Below are 14,199 nucleotides of genomic sequence, written 5' to 3'. Positions count from 1 at the left end.
ACACCTGGAAACCATGTGTTTGATGTATTTAATACCATTCCACTGATTCCACTCCAGTCATTACCACGAGCCCGTTCTCCCCAATTAAGGTGCCACCAACAACCTGTGGAACTGTACTGTGTGTGCTACTGAAAGCAGTTTTACAGATTTGTTAGAACAGTAAAAACATGAATACATTGATAAAATGACAGACAACGGACCTATAGACCTACCAAACACACTTTTATTGCAAATTAGATAACAATTGAAAAGTGTAGTGGTTATTGCCAGTAGTCTAATCTTGTAAACGTCTGCCAAAAGGACTTCATTGCGAATAGGCTTTTTTGTAAAAATTATTTATCTCAATTAGCTTTGAATAAAAGCATCTTGGTTTAACATGAGCCCTACACATTGCGGATACTGTAGTAGCCTAATATCAAGAAAAATATAAGCATAGATTATGTTTGAACTTATTCAAATGCCTGTATTTCGGTATTGCTTTTCGAATGAGTTGAGAATGAGAGAACGGTTCACGTGACCCTTGCATGGCGTTGAAAGAGGAGATTCCCGAAAAACACGCCACTTCGATACAGCTACGACTGGAAGTGAATTTTTCGTAGCAGGTTAGGAGAAGGGTTAGCGAAAATGTTCTCCTAACCTGCTACTAAAAGTCACTTCCGGTCATACAGTGGCTTGCGAAAGTATTCACCCCCTTGGCATTTTTCCTATTTTGTTGCCTTACAACCTGGAATTAAAATAGATTTTTTTGGGGGGGTTTGTATCATTTGATTTACACAACATGCCTACCACTTTGAAGATACAAAATATTTTTTATTGTGAAACAAACAAGAAATCAGACAAAAAAAACAGAAAACTTGAGCGTGCATAACTATTCACCCCCCCAAAGCCAATACTTTGTAGAGCCACCTTTTGCAGCAATTACAGCTGCAAGTCTCTTGGGGTATGTCTCTATAAGCTTGGCACATCTAGCCACTGGAATTCTTTCCCATTCTTCAAGGCAAAACAACTCCAGCTCCTTCAAGTTGGATGGGTTCTGCTGGTGTACAGCAATCTTTAAGTCATACCACAGATTCTCAATTGGATTGAGGTCTGGGCTTTGACTAGGCCATTCCAAGACATTTAAATGTTTCCCCTTAAACCACCCAAGTGTTGCTTTAGCAGTATGCTTAGGGTTATTGTCCTGCTGGAAGGTGAACCTCCGTCCAAGTCTCAAATCTCTGGAAGACGGAAACAGGTTTCCCTCAAGAATTTCCCTATATTTAGCCCCATCCATCATTCCTTCAATTCTGACCAGTTTCCCAGTCCCTGCCGATGAAAAACATCCCCACAGCATGATGCTGCCACCACCATGCTTCACTGTGGGGATGGTGTTCTCAGAGTGATGAGAGGTGTTGGGTTTGCGCCAGACATGGCGTTTTCCTTGATGGCCAAAAACCTCAATTTTAGTCTCATCTGACCAGAGTCTCCCACATGCCTTTTGGTGAACACCAAACGTGTTTGCTTATTTTTTTCTTTAAGCAATGGCTTTTTTCTTTCCACTCTTCCGTAAAGCCCAGCTCTGTGGAGTGTACGGCTTAAAGTGGTCCTATGGACAGATACTCCAATCTCCGCTGTGGAGCTTTGCAGCTCCTTCAGGGTTATCTTTGGTCTCTGTTGCCTCTCTGATTAATGCCCTCCTTGCCTGGTCTGTGAGTGTTGGTGGGCGGCCCTCTCTTGGCAGGTTTGTTGTGGTGCCATATTCTTTCAATTTTTTTTTATAATGGATTTAATGGTTCTCCGTGGGATGTTCAAAGTTTCTGATATTTTTTTATAACCCAACTCATTTTTTTCTAAACAAGTTATTTTTTTCATTTCACTTCACCAATTTGGACTATTTTGTGTATGTCCATTACATGAAATCCAAATAAAAATCCATTTAAATTACAGGTTGTAATGCAAGAAAATAGGGAAAACGCCAAGGGGGATGAATACTTTTGCAAGGCACTGTAGCTGTATAGAAGTGGGGAGAGACTATAAGGACACAGATGATGTTTAAACCAACTAGCCAAAACCTAAAACTGACCTAACCTTAACCAAACCCTTAACTCTGACCCTAACCTAATTTTAATACATTCTGAAATGAAATATCAGGCATGTCCTTATAGCCTTTTCCATAGAAGAACCATGCTTTTAGGGAGTCCCATTGAAGGGGTCGAAGGAGCACGTGCACGTGTGATGTCAGACTAGGAGACACACTCTTTTCACGCCACTTCGATACAAAGTGATTTTCGTAGCAGGTTAAGAGAGCATTTTCCTAAACTTAATTTCAGTCTCCTAACCTGCTATGTTAATTATCTTAGCCTGCTGCGTACATTTCTCCTAACCTGCTACGAAAAAGTCACTTCATTACCTGTGTTTCCCGTCAGACTAGATGAGCTTGAGAGCAGTTCAGTCAGTTCGCGACTTGGCAGAAGTGGACAGAGAGGGACAAGAGTCAGGACTGACAGGACAGGTGGCGTTGACTTTGTGCAGAAGGGATGAATGAATAGGCCTACCCACATTATCTGCTTCAAAGGCGAAGAGGGAAGTCCATACCACATTTTTCGACTGTCCAAAGCCTAAAATGTTCCTCCTTTTTCAAATTCATGAAGAGGTGAGCCTGGTGAGGTGAACAGCAGGTGAAGTAAACATTTGACAACAACAACAACATGCTTTTTGAAAATGCCACTTCTTGGCGTGGTCTATAGGCTAGGCCTACAGACTAGAGCACAGTCTAGTCTAGCACGAAGATCATTTTAAAATTACAATGTTATTTCAATTTCATTCTTATATTAGGCCTATAATGAATGGATTGGAACTTCAATATTGCTCCAATCTCACTATGCAGTCCAATGTACTAGTTTTGACCACCTTGACCGACATGCAGCCTACATTCTCTTGTAGGTCTATTTTGGTTCAATTACATTTTTATCCCAGAATTGTACTCATATTTAGTATAGGGCCCTCTAGAGGCCTCTGATAGACAGCTCTTGATTTTCATTTCATCTCTTGAATTAACTGAATTAAAATGCATTCCCAAACATATTCAAGTACTTGCCTCTTGCGTTGGGCTTGTTACGAACCCCGTGGCTTTAAAAGTCTAGGGTGGATGGAAAAGAGACCCGTAACATTTACCCTCTTGCTCATCTATTTCAAGATGTCTATTCTAGGATTACCCTACTTTGCTCTTCTCTCTTTCTGTTCAAAGTGTTTGTCCTCATCTTCTTAAGGCACACTAATTGTGTGGTAGGCAGCTTAACCAGCTCAGACCACAGCAAAGTAGGGTCAGTTGTCAGCTGTGCCTCTCTCCTGGCCAGGCTGGATTAAAGGGTAGGTAGCATAATCGTAACCACATGTAACATATGGATTTGCGTTAGTATACACATCAAAAGTCCCAATACAAAGTTACACCTCACAGTTATTACATAAAACTGATCAGAATTCTGAAGAATGTGTGTTGTAAAATGGAGTACCCGGCAAGTCTATTCCCTATAATGCTATAATGTAAAATCCAACAGAAATAACTTCAAATGTATAACTCCAAATTGCTGGTTTCAATACAATTTTCAGCCAACTTACAAGCAAATACTTTATGAATTTATTGTTACAAATCAACTTGCAAGGTTGCTAGCCAACTAGCCTGCTAACATTAGCCCTACCAGCCTGCTAACGTTACATTAGAATGAGTCAGCCAGTCAGCACGGCTACGGTCGGCATGCTAGAGCCCAACTACTGGAGACCAGTTAGAACACAACTAACACAACACAACTAAAACATAACTGCAGATCAAAAGACCAGAGACTTACAGATTGATGGCTGGGGCCCATCCGATGGTAAGAGTCAGGGAAAATCCAATAGCTATAGCAAGTGAGTCGGTCATGGTCACGTGATGAGGTAGCCCCGCCTGCAAACTTCAAAACCAATGTCGGCCCAAGAGGGAATTTCCTCTTGGTCTAATGGTCTAAACAGGGTTTTCCAAACTAGGTCCTCGGGACCCCAAGGGGTGCACATTTTGGTTTTTAAAATAATCAACTAATCATCAAGCTTTGATCATTTCAATCAGCTGTGTAGTGTTAGGGCAAAAACCAAAACGTGCACCCCTTGGGATCCCGAGGACCGAGTTTGTGAAACGCTGGTCTAAGAAACTGGTTGCTCCCGTGGGAGATGGGGGTTCATATCCCGCATGTTACACATGCAAGCCAGGTCCCTTGGAGAGGGCCATTAGTAGGTTTGAGGCCTCCCCACGGGCAAGTGGTTCAATGGCAGAGATGAGATGGACTGTCCCTCTCGTCATGCCGCATGGTGAGGACTGTGTTCCTGCCATGAAACATGCAAAGCTTTGTAAGTTCAGTTGCGAACCGTAAAGCCTCTCCCCAATGATAAGAACATCTGCAGCAATAACCGGTTGGCTTTGACGGGCAGCTGTTTGTCAGATGTATCATGCTCGCTGGAATCTGCCAGTGTAAACAGAAACTCAATCTGGCAAAAAAACAACAACATGATTTTCTGCAGCGAATCCATACAACATAAGCACTAAGTGACATCTGCTGATGTAAAAACAGCTTTATAAATAAATGTGAAAAATTTGAACAACATACGACATGATATGATACAACATAGGCCAAATGTAAAATGCCCATTTGCCCATTCCTAAAGAAAACATGAGCTAGCCTAGTAGCATGATCCACAATGACCCCCATAAGGTGTCACTGTATCTCTCTGAGTCTCTTTTATAACCCCTTTAAATCATTGTTCTATCAGTGACCTACTTACAAAGGTGGAACATTTTAGATATACAGTGAGCTCCAAAAGTATTGGGACAGTGACACATGTTTAGTTGTTTTGGCTCTGTACTCCAGCACTTTGGATTTGAAATGATACAATGACAATGCGGTTAAAGTGCAGACTGTCAGCTTTAATTTGAGGGTATTTCATCCATATCGGGTGAACCGTTTAGTGCACTTTTTGTACATAGAGGACCAAAAGTATTGGGACAAATTCACCTGTGTATCCCATATTCCTAGCACGCAATGATTACATTAAGCTTGTGACTCTACAAACTTGTTGGATGCGTTTGCTGTTTGTTTTGGTTGTGTTTCAGATTATTTTGTGCCCAATAGAAATTAATGTTAAATAATGTCATTTCGGAGTCACTTTTATTGTAAATAAGAATAGAATATGTTTCTAAACACTTCTACATTAATGTGGATGCTACCATGATTATGGACAGTCCTGAATGAATGGTGAATAATGATGAGAGAGAAAGTTAAAGACGCACAAATATGATACCATCAAGACATGCTAACCTCTCACCACTACAATAACAGGGTAGGTTAGCATTTTGGGGGAGGGGGTATGCCTCTGTAACTTTCTCACTCATCATTATTTCTCACTGTCCCAATACTTTTGGAGCTCACTTTAGCCTACCGTGTATAACAACAAAGTCCTCCTGTTGGAGATTATTCTGGGCTGTCAATCCTTTGGTCCTTAAATGAAACTGGTATACATTTTTATTTATCACAGTTTTCTTTAACCTTAAGTTCTTTAATGCAGGGCCGACAGACAAGTTCCTTACTTTCTCCCCCTTCCACTTTCCTCTTCCATTTTTGTGGTAATGCTGCAATTATTTGGTTGTAATTTTGGGTAGAGCAGACATTTCCATACGTTTCTGTTAGCTGCATGTGCGACATGACTCCACCAGTCCTACCTATTTTACGAAGATTATACCTTTTTTTTTTATTATTAAAAAAATAATGTGTTTTTTATCAATTAGTATACATTCGTGGACAAAAGTTTTGAGAATGACACAAATACTAATTTTCACAAAGTCTGCTGCCTCAGTTTTGATGATGGCAATTTGCATATACTCCAGAATGTTAAGAAGAGTGATCAGATGAATTGTAATTAATTGCAAAGTCCCTCTTTGCCATGAAAATGAACTTAATCCCAAAAAAACATTTCCACTGCATTTCAGCCCTGCCACAATAGGACCAGCTGCCATCATGTCAGTGATTCTCTCGTTAACACAGGTGAGAGTGTTGACGAGGACAAGGCTGGAGATCCCTCTTCTTATGCAAGAATGGGCTGCCATCAGTCAGGATGTGGCCCAGAAGTTAACTGACAGCATGCCAGGGTGGATTGCAGAGGTCTTGAAAAAGAAGGGTCAACACTGCAAATATTAACTCTTTGCATAAACGTAATGTAATTGTCAATAAAAGCCTTTGACACTTATGGAATGCTTGTAATTATACTTCAGTATACCATAGTAACAAAAATATCTCATAACACTGAAGCACCGAAATTTGTGAAGACCAATACTTGTGTCATTCTCAAAACGTTTGACCACGACTGTATTTGAGTTTAACCACAATATTTGTTGCATTATTTGTTCTGTCGTTTCAGGAGGATTCAATTGTAATTGCAACCAACTTTCTATGACTTGTTTTAGAAATAGTGATATTTGGGAGATGATTTCCTTTTCAAATAACTGAAAGTTGTAATCTGAATTAAGGGAAAAATACCATTCTTGAACATGGGGTGAGACAATCTTTCTAATTTGCTAGAGAACCAGTTCGGATTTAAGTATAACTTTTGTATGACTGAAGCTTTTAGTGATAGGTCTAATGCTTTAATATTTAATAATTTATATCCTCCGAATTCATATTAATTATATAAATAGGCCCTTTAAATTTGTCTGGCTTGCCGTTCCAAATAAAATGGAATCTTTTTTTCTCAAAAAAACTGTTCGCTAGGCGTAGGCAAGACCATAAGCAAATAGGTAAACTGGGATAATACTAAAGAGTTAATCAGGGGGATTTTCCCACAAATAGACAGGTAATTACCTTTCCATGGTAGCAAGATCTTATCTATTTTTGCTAACTTTCTATTAAAATGTATTGGAGTTCTCCCGGTTCTCCCGAGTGGCGCAGTGGTGTAAGGCACTGCATCACAGTGCTAGCTGTGCCACTAGAGATCTTGGTTCAAATCCAGACTCTGTCGTAGCCGGCCGCAACCGGGAGACCCATGGGGAGGCACACAATTAGCCAGCGTCATCCAGGGTAGGGGAGGGAATGGCCGGCAGGGATGTAGCTCAGTTGGTAGAGCATGGCGTTTGCAACGCCAGGGTTGTGGGTTCGTTTCCCACAGGGGGCCAGTATGAAAATGTATGCACTCACTTAACAGTAAATCGCTCTGGATAAGAGTGTCTGCTAAATGACTAAAATGTAAAATGAGTGAGATCACATTTATTTAATTTGGGATATGTATTCTTAGTATATCCACATCACCATCAGACCATTTCATTGGTAAACTACATGGTAATGTAACATTTTTATTTTTTAGTGATCCAATACGTATTATAGTACATTTTTCATAATTTGGTTGTAATCCAGAGAGGTTAGAAAATGTATCTAGATCCTCTATGAGGCTGTGGAGGGATTCTAGTTATGGATTTAAAAGAAAACATGAATCATCAGCATACAGTGTTTTTAAGCCCTGGATCTCTAATCCCTTGATACTATTGTTGGATCTGATTTTAATAGCTAACATTTCGATGGCCATAATAATTAGATATGCCAATAGTGGACAACCTTGTTTTACTCCTCTTGACAGTTTAAAACTTTCAGAGAAATAGCCATTATTTACCATTTTAGACTTAGGGTTACTTTACATGATTTTAACCCATTTTGTAAGAGATTCTCCAAATTTGAAATGCTCCAGGCATTTATATATAAACTCCAGTCGTACTTTATCAAATGCCTTTTCAAAGTCTGCTATGAATAGCAGGCCTGGTTTCCCAGATTTTTCATAGTGTTCTATTGTTTCCAGTACTTGCCTTATATTATCTCCAATGTATCGTCCATGTAAAAAACCTGTCTGATTAGAATGAATAATGTCCGACAATACCCTTTTAATTCTATGCGCTATACATTTTGCTAGAATTTTTGCATCACAAGACTGAAGTGTAAGGGGCCTCCAATTTTTTATATTTCCCACTTGTATCCTGTTTCAGTAATAATTAAATCAGACCTTCTTGTTGAGTGTCTGATAATCTACCATTTACATAGGAGTGGTTAAAACATGCTAATAACGGTCCTCTGAGTATATCAAAAAAGCCTGGAATTTTCCCAGACTTTAATTGCATCCAGAAGTTCATCCTCTGTAATTTCACCTTCACATGAGTCTTTCTGTATGGCTGTTAATTTTACATTATCAATAGAAAAAAATCCCTACAATTAGCTTCAGTTAGAGGAGATGGAGGCGACTGAAACAAAAACATATGCTTAAAGTACTTTGCTTCCTCCTTCAAAATATAATTTGGTGAATCATGGGTGACTCCGTCATTTATGACCAGTTTCAGTAAATTCTTTTTGGTAGCATTTCCATTTTTCCCCATATTCCATCCAGTTTGCTTTATTTTTATAATATATTATACTTGATCTTTCTTGAATAAGTTTCTCCATTTCTTTTAGTTTTTCCTCTAATTTATTCTGAGTCTCTATGTTACCGTTTTTATTGCTATCTCTCTGTTCTGTTAGACCTTTTATTTCCTTTGTTAGTATGGACTCTTTTGACCTAAATTGCTTTTGTTTTTGAGATGAGTACTGAATTGCATGGCCTCTAAAGGCACATTTAAAAGTGTCCCATACAATAAGGGGATTTGCTGTACCTATGTTATGTCGGAACATTTTTGTTATAAATTCCTCTGTCCTAGTTAAAAACAAGTTATCATCCAATAGGCTTTGATTACATTTCCATTATCCTCGCCCACGTGGAACTTCAGTAAGAGTAATGTATATGCCAATTATATGATGGTCCAACCGCATTCTGTCCCCTATCAACACTTTTTAAACTTTTGGTGCCAACGAGAATGACATAAGAAAGAAGTCAAGACGACTAGCTTGATTGAGTCTCCACCATGTATATCTCACTAGGTCAGGATATTTAAGCCTCCATATATCCACTAGTTCTAATGTATCCATGACATTCATGATTTCCTTAAGAGCATGAGGGTGATAGTTTGTAGTGTGATTTCCTTTACGGTCCATTGAGCTATTTAAAACAGTATTATAATCTCCCACCATAACAATAGAGTCTTGTATTGCTTGCAGGGTTGATCATTTATTATATATATTGTCAAAGAAGCGTGGATCATCATTATTTGGTCCGTAAAGGTTAATGAGCCATATCTGTTTATGGTCCAATAACATATTTAAAATCATCCATCTACCTTGCGGATCTGTTTGGACAATTTGCACATTCAGATCAAAATTACTGTTAACTAATATCATCACCCCTTTTGAGTTTCTTTGCCCATGGGAGAAGTATATTTCTATAGTCCTTTCTCCACACAACTTCATCTAGAATTGTTGAATGAGTTTCCTGTAAACAATAGATTTTATATTCCTTCTCTTTGAGCCATGTAAATATTGTTTTTCTTTTGTTATTATCTGCTAAGCCATTACAATTATAACTGGCTATACTTATTTCACCACTTACCATAATGAGATACAAGTTTCAAATCTATTTATCATAATATATGTTTGTACATTTACCAATAAAAAGTACCATAGTGATTAAGTGTCCATATAGCTGTACCATGATATTTGCATTGCTACTAAGTAACCCTCCAATTGTTCTCCACTATTCCCCCCGCTAAAGACCCTCCCCAACCCAAGTTGGGTTGTCATCCCAGTGATCGGCATACCACCCCCGTCTCCCCGGATCCCTAGGCCCCCGGAGAGGCCAGGACCCATCCTTCGAAAACAGCACACAGTGCCACCCACAAAACAGAAGCAGGTCAACCGCCAAAAGCATTTCCAATGCTCTCACCTCAATTTGCTTTGTATATACAGTGGGGAGAACAAGTATTTGATACACTGCCGATTTTGCAGGTTTTCCTACTTACAAAGCATGTAGAGGTCTGTAATTTTTATCATAGGTACACTTCAACTGTGAGAGACGGAATCTAAAACAAAAATCCAGAAAATCACATTGTATGATTTTTAAGTAATTAATTTGCTTTTTATTGCATGACATAAGTATTTGATACATCAGAAAAGCAGAACTTAATATTTGGTACAGAAACCTTTGTTTGCAGTTACAGAGATCATTCGTTTCCTGTAGGTCTTGACCAGGTTTGCACACACTGCAGCAGGGATTTTGGCCCACTCCTCCATACAGACCTTCTCCAGATCCTTCAGGTTTCGGGGCTGTCACTGGGCAATACGGACTTTCAGCTCCCTCCAAAGATTTTCTATTGGGTTCAGGTCTGGAGACTGGCTAGGCCACTCCAGGACCTTGAGATGCTTCTTACGGAGCCACTCCTTAGTTGCCCTGGCTGTGTGTTTCGGGTCGTTGTCATGCTGGAAGAACCAGCCACGACCCATCTTCAATGCTCTTACTGAGGGAAGGAGGTTGTTGGCCAAGATCTCGCGATACATGGCCCCATCCATCCTCCCCTCAATACGGTGCAGTCGTCCTGTCCCCTTTGCAGAAAAGCATCCCCAAATAATGATGTTTCCACCTCCATGCTTCACGGTTGGGATGGTGTTCTTGGGGTTGTACTCATCCTTCTTCTTCCTCCAAACACGGCGAGTGGAGTTTAGACCAAAAAGCTCTATTTTTGTCTCATCAGACCACATGACCTTCTCCCATTCCTCCTCTGGATCATCCAGATGGTCATTGGCAAACTTCAGACGGGCCTGGACATGCGCTGGCTTGAGCAGGGGGACCTTGCGTGCGCTGCAGGATTTTAATCCATGACGGCGTAGTGTGTTACTAATGGTTTTCTTTGAGACTGTGGTCCCAGCTCTCTTCAGGTCATTGACCAGGTCCTGCCGTGTAGTTCTGGGCTGATCCCTCACCTTCCTCATGATCATTGATGCCCCACGAGGTGAGATCTTGCATGGAGCCCCAGACCGAGGGTGATTGACCGTCATCTTGAACTTCTTCCATTTTCTAATAATTGTGCCAACAGTTGTTGCCTTCTCACCAAGCTGCTTGCCTATTGTCCTGTAGCCCATCCCAGCCTTGTGCAGGTCTACAATTTTAACCCTGATGTCCTTACACAGCACTCTGGTCTTGGCCATTGTGGAGAGGTTGGAGTCTGTTTGATTGAGTGTGTGGACAGGTGTCTTTTATACAGGTAACGAGTTCAAACAGGTGCAGTTAATACAGGTAATGAGTGGAGAACAGGAGGGCTTCTTAAAGAAAAACTAACAGGTCTGTGAGGGCCGGAATTCTTACTGGTTGGTAGGTGATCAAATACTTATGTCATGCAATAAAATGCAAATTAATTACTTAGAAATCATACAATGTGATTTTCTGGATTTTTGTTTTAGATTCTGTCTCTCACAGTTGAAGTGTACCTATGATAAAAATTACAGACCTCTACATGCTTTGTAAGTAGGAAAACCTGCAAAATCAGCAGTGTATCAAATACTTGTTCTCCCCACTGTATATATATATATATATATTCAAATATCTTGCATATCTTAATTTCTATCATTATCAATTAATATGTGTAATAATGTTGGCAGTTCATGCGAAAGATTGTTACCTATAACCCGGATTACCATTGTATTTCATTACATTTTTGTCAAGCAATTATTATTTTAGCAAACAATTATTGTGGTTCATCCTATATTCTCCCTAACATCCTTACCTCCTTGCAACAGATGTGGGATACATACACACACGCACATACTCTTACACACTCAACCCCTTTCCTCCACAATCAACCATAAGCTCAGATGCTCAAAGGATGTTACATCCCAGAGCCCCTCATGAAAGGACCTGCTTTTCGAATGCATATACAGTTCTATATCGTGGAGCTCCGCCCCATAGGGGAGCTCTGCTCCTAGTGGTTTACCCTCTGCCCTAAGGCAGCAACAGCCTGAGGCAAAATTATGCACACACCTGCAGCCAATAGGAGTACAGGTGTCCCTATAAGAGGGGATGCCTCCCCTCAATCAGCCTCCCTTTTTCTTCAGCGACTGGATGACTAGACTGAAGAGCCAAGAAGAGACGAAGCACAAGACTCAGGATGAAAACGCCGTTGATATTCCAGTCATCAACGTCGTCTTTTCCACCCCCAAAAGCTATTTTCAGAGCTCAGTGCAGATGCACTTCCATGGCGGCCGGTGACCACCACGACCTGTGTTTCGTGTGTTTGGGATCCCAGCATGCCAAGGAAGGCGTCTGCAGTCCCCCGAATTGCGCCTCCTGCGCCCTCCTTTCTTTAAAGGAGAGGAAGCAGCGTTGGGCGTTTTTCAGGGAGGACATCCCCCTTGAGGACGTGCTGTCGATACTAGCCTCTGCTTCAGAGGCGTCGTCCGACGGCGCAGACTCGGGGGAAGATAGGGACTTTGAGGAGGGGTCTGGCATTCCAATGGAACAGTTGGACCCCATCCCTCATACTTTCAAGCCCCCCTTTCCTTTGGAGAGCGAGAGGGCTTGTAGTCCCTATAGCGAAGGGGATACGAGCTCTGAGAGATCAGAAGCTCTCTCTTTCGCTGCAGCCTCTCTGAGATCGGATTTTCCGGGTCATTGAGAGAGCTGCTCAACGGCTGGTGATAAGGCTGCCCCCTCTTCCCTCCGCACCGGAGGTTGATATGATGGAGGGCGGTCCTTATTCCAGGCCAAGGAAGGCGGCAGAGCCAGTGGCTCCTGCCATGCCTTCTTTGGCTAGGTACGTTGAGGGCTCGTGGGAGGCACCTTTAGCGGCGCGTTCGCCAGTAAAAGCGTATCTCCCATTCACGAGAGTGGAAGGAAGGTTTCAGGGTCAGGGAATCCCCAGGTTAGAGAGCGCCATGGCGGCGTATCTCGTACCGGGTTCGAGCCCTTGGCCCTCTTCCAAGAAGGCCACGTTGCCATCCCAGAAGGACCGACTCACAGCGTCGCTGTTAGAGAAGTCCTTTGGGTTGGGAGCCCAAGCTGTAGCAGCAGCTAACAACATTGCCCTCTTGGCGGCCTCTCTGTCCCGTTTAACCACGGGCAAGACAGAGCTGGCACCGGAGGAGGTGGAGGAGGCGTCCAGAATTTCTGGCGCCATACTCCACCTGACACAGGCGTCCGCTGTCTGCGCGGGGAGGTCCATGGCCACTTCGGTGGTCGGGGAACGACACCTCTGGTTGTCCTTGACATCCATGAAAGAGGCAGACAGGACGTCTCTCTTGAACGCCCCCCTCTCTGACGACGGCCTCTTTGGGGTCGCAGTCAAAGAGGCGACGGAGCGTTTTTCCAAGCTGGAGGAGGATAAGAAGCAGCTGGCCAAGCACCTGCCGTTGGCAGGACGACTCGGCCCCCCTCCATCCCAAAGGCCATCTACCTCCGCCCCTCTAAGTAGACCGGGGTCTACGGCGAGGCGGCGAAATCGGCGTCATCCGGCGGCCACGAGCAGCAAGGGAACGGGCCCCGCCCTTCCAGCAGCTATGGTAGCCCCACTACAGCCGGCGAGGGAGGTGACGAGGACGCCGACCTGGCCCTCCAAGGGAGGCAAGAGGAGGCGTACGTGACGGGACGCGGGGGAGAGGATGGAGGACGCATCGATGGTGTCGAACGTGCCCAATGTTCCCCCCCACCCTTCGGTTGAAGGGATGGGTGTTGATGTAAATGCCTTTGTTGATGTATTTAATAAAGAGTTGGCTCCACCTGACTTTGTCAAAAAAGAGCCTATTTTCCATAATACGTCCGAGAGCGTTCAAATCTCACCCTCTCTTCCTTACCACTCTAAGAGCCGTTCAGCCCACCGAGGGTGCGTTGCTGAACAGGCACTTAGAGTAGGTATCCGTAAGACCTCAATCAGGTCGTCACATCACACTTCACGTATAAGAAGTGCTTTACATAGAAGGCAGCAGTCCCGGTCAGATTCTGACATGAGGACGCAGCCGCTATTTGGGGATGGCGCACTAGCACAGACTAAGGTCTCCGCTAGTACGAGCCAGACCCATGCTGCGTTCACGGAGGGCCCGATTACCGCGGTCACGAAGGTATCGGCGCCCCCAGGCATTGTAACACAGCAGCTATCTGGGGACGGCGCATTATCGCAGACCAAGGTCTCGGTTAATGCGATTCAGACCCATGCTACGTTCACGGAGGGCCGGATTACTAGGGTTATGGGTATAACCAAAGTATCAGCTCCCCTGACAGAACGAGCTAGTACTCACCACACTGAGTGTG

The sequence above is a fragment of the Coregonus lavaretus genome (genome assembly GCF_964263955.1).
Source record: "Coregonus lavaretus genome assembly, chromosome: 4".
Lineage (NCBI taxonomy): Eukaryota > Metazoa > Chordata > Actinopteri > Salmoniformes > Salmonidae > Coregonus > Coregonus lavaretus.
Note: the sequence above shows the minus strand (reverse complement) of the source record.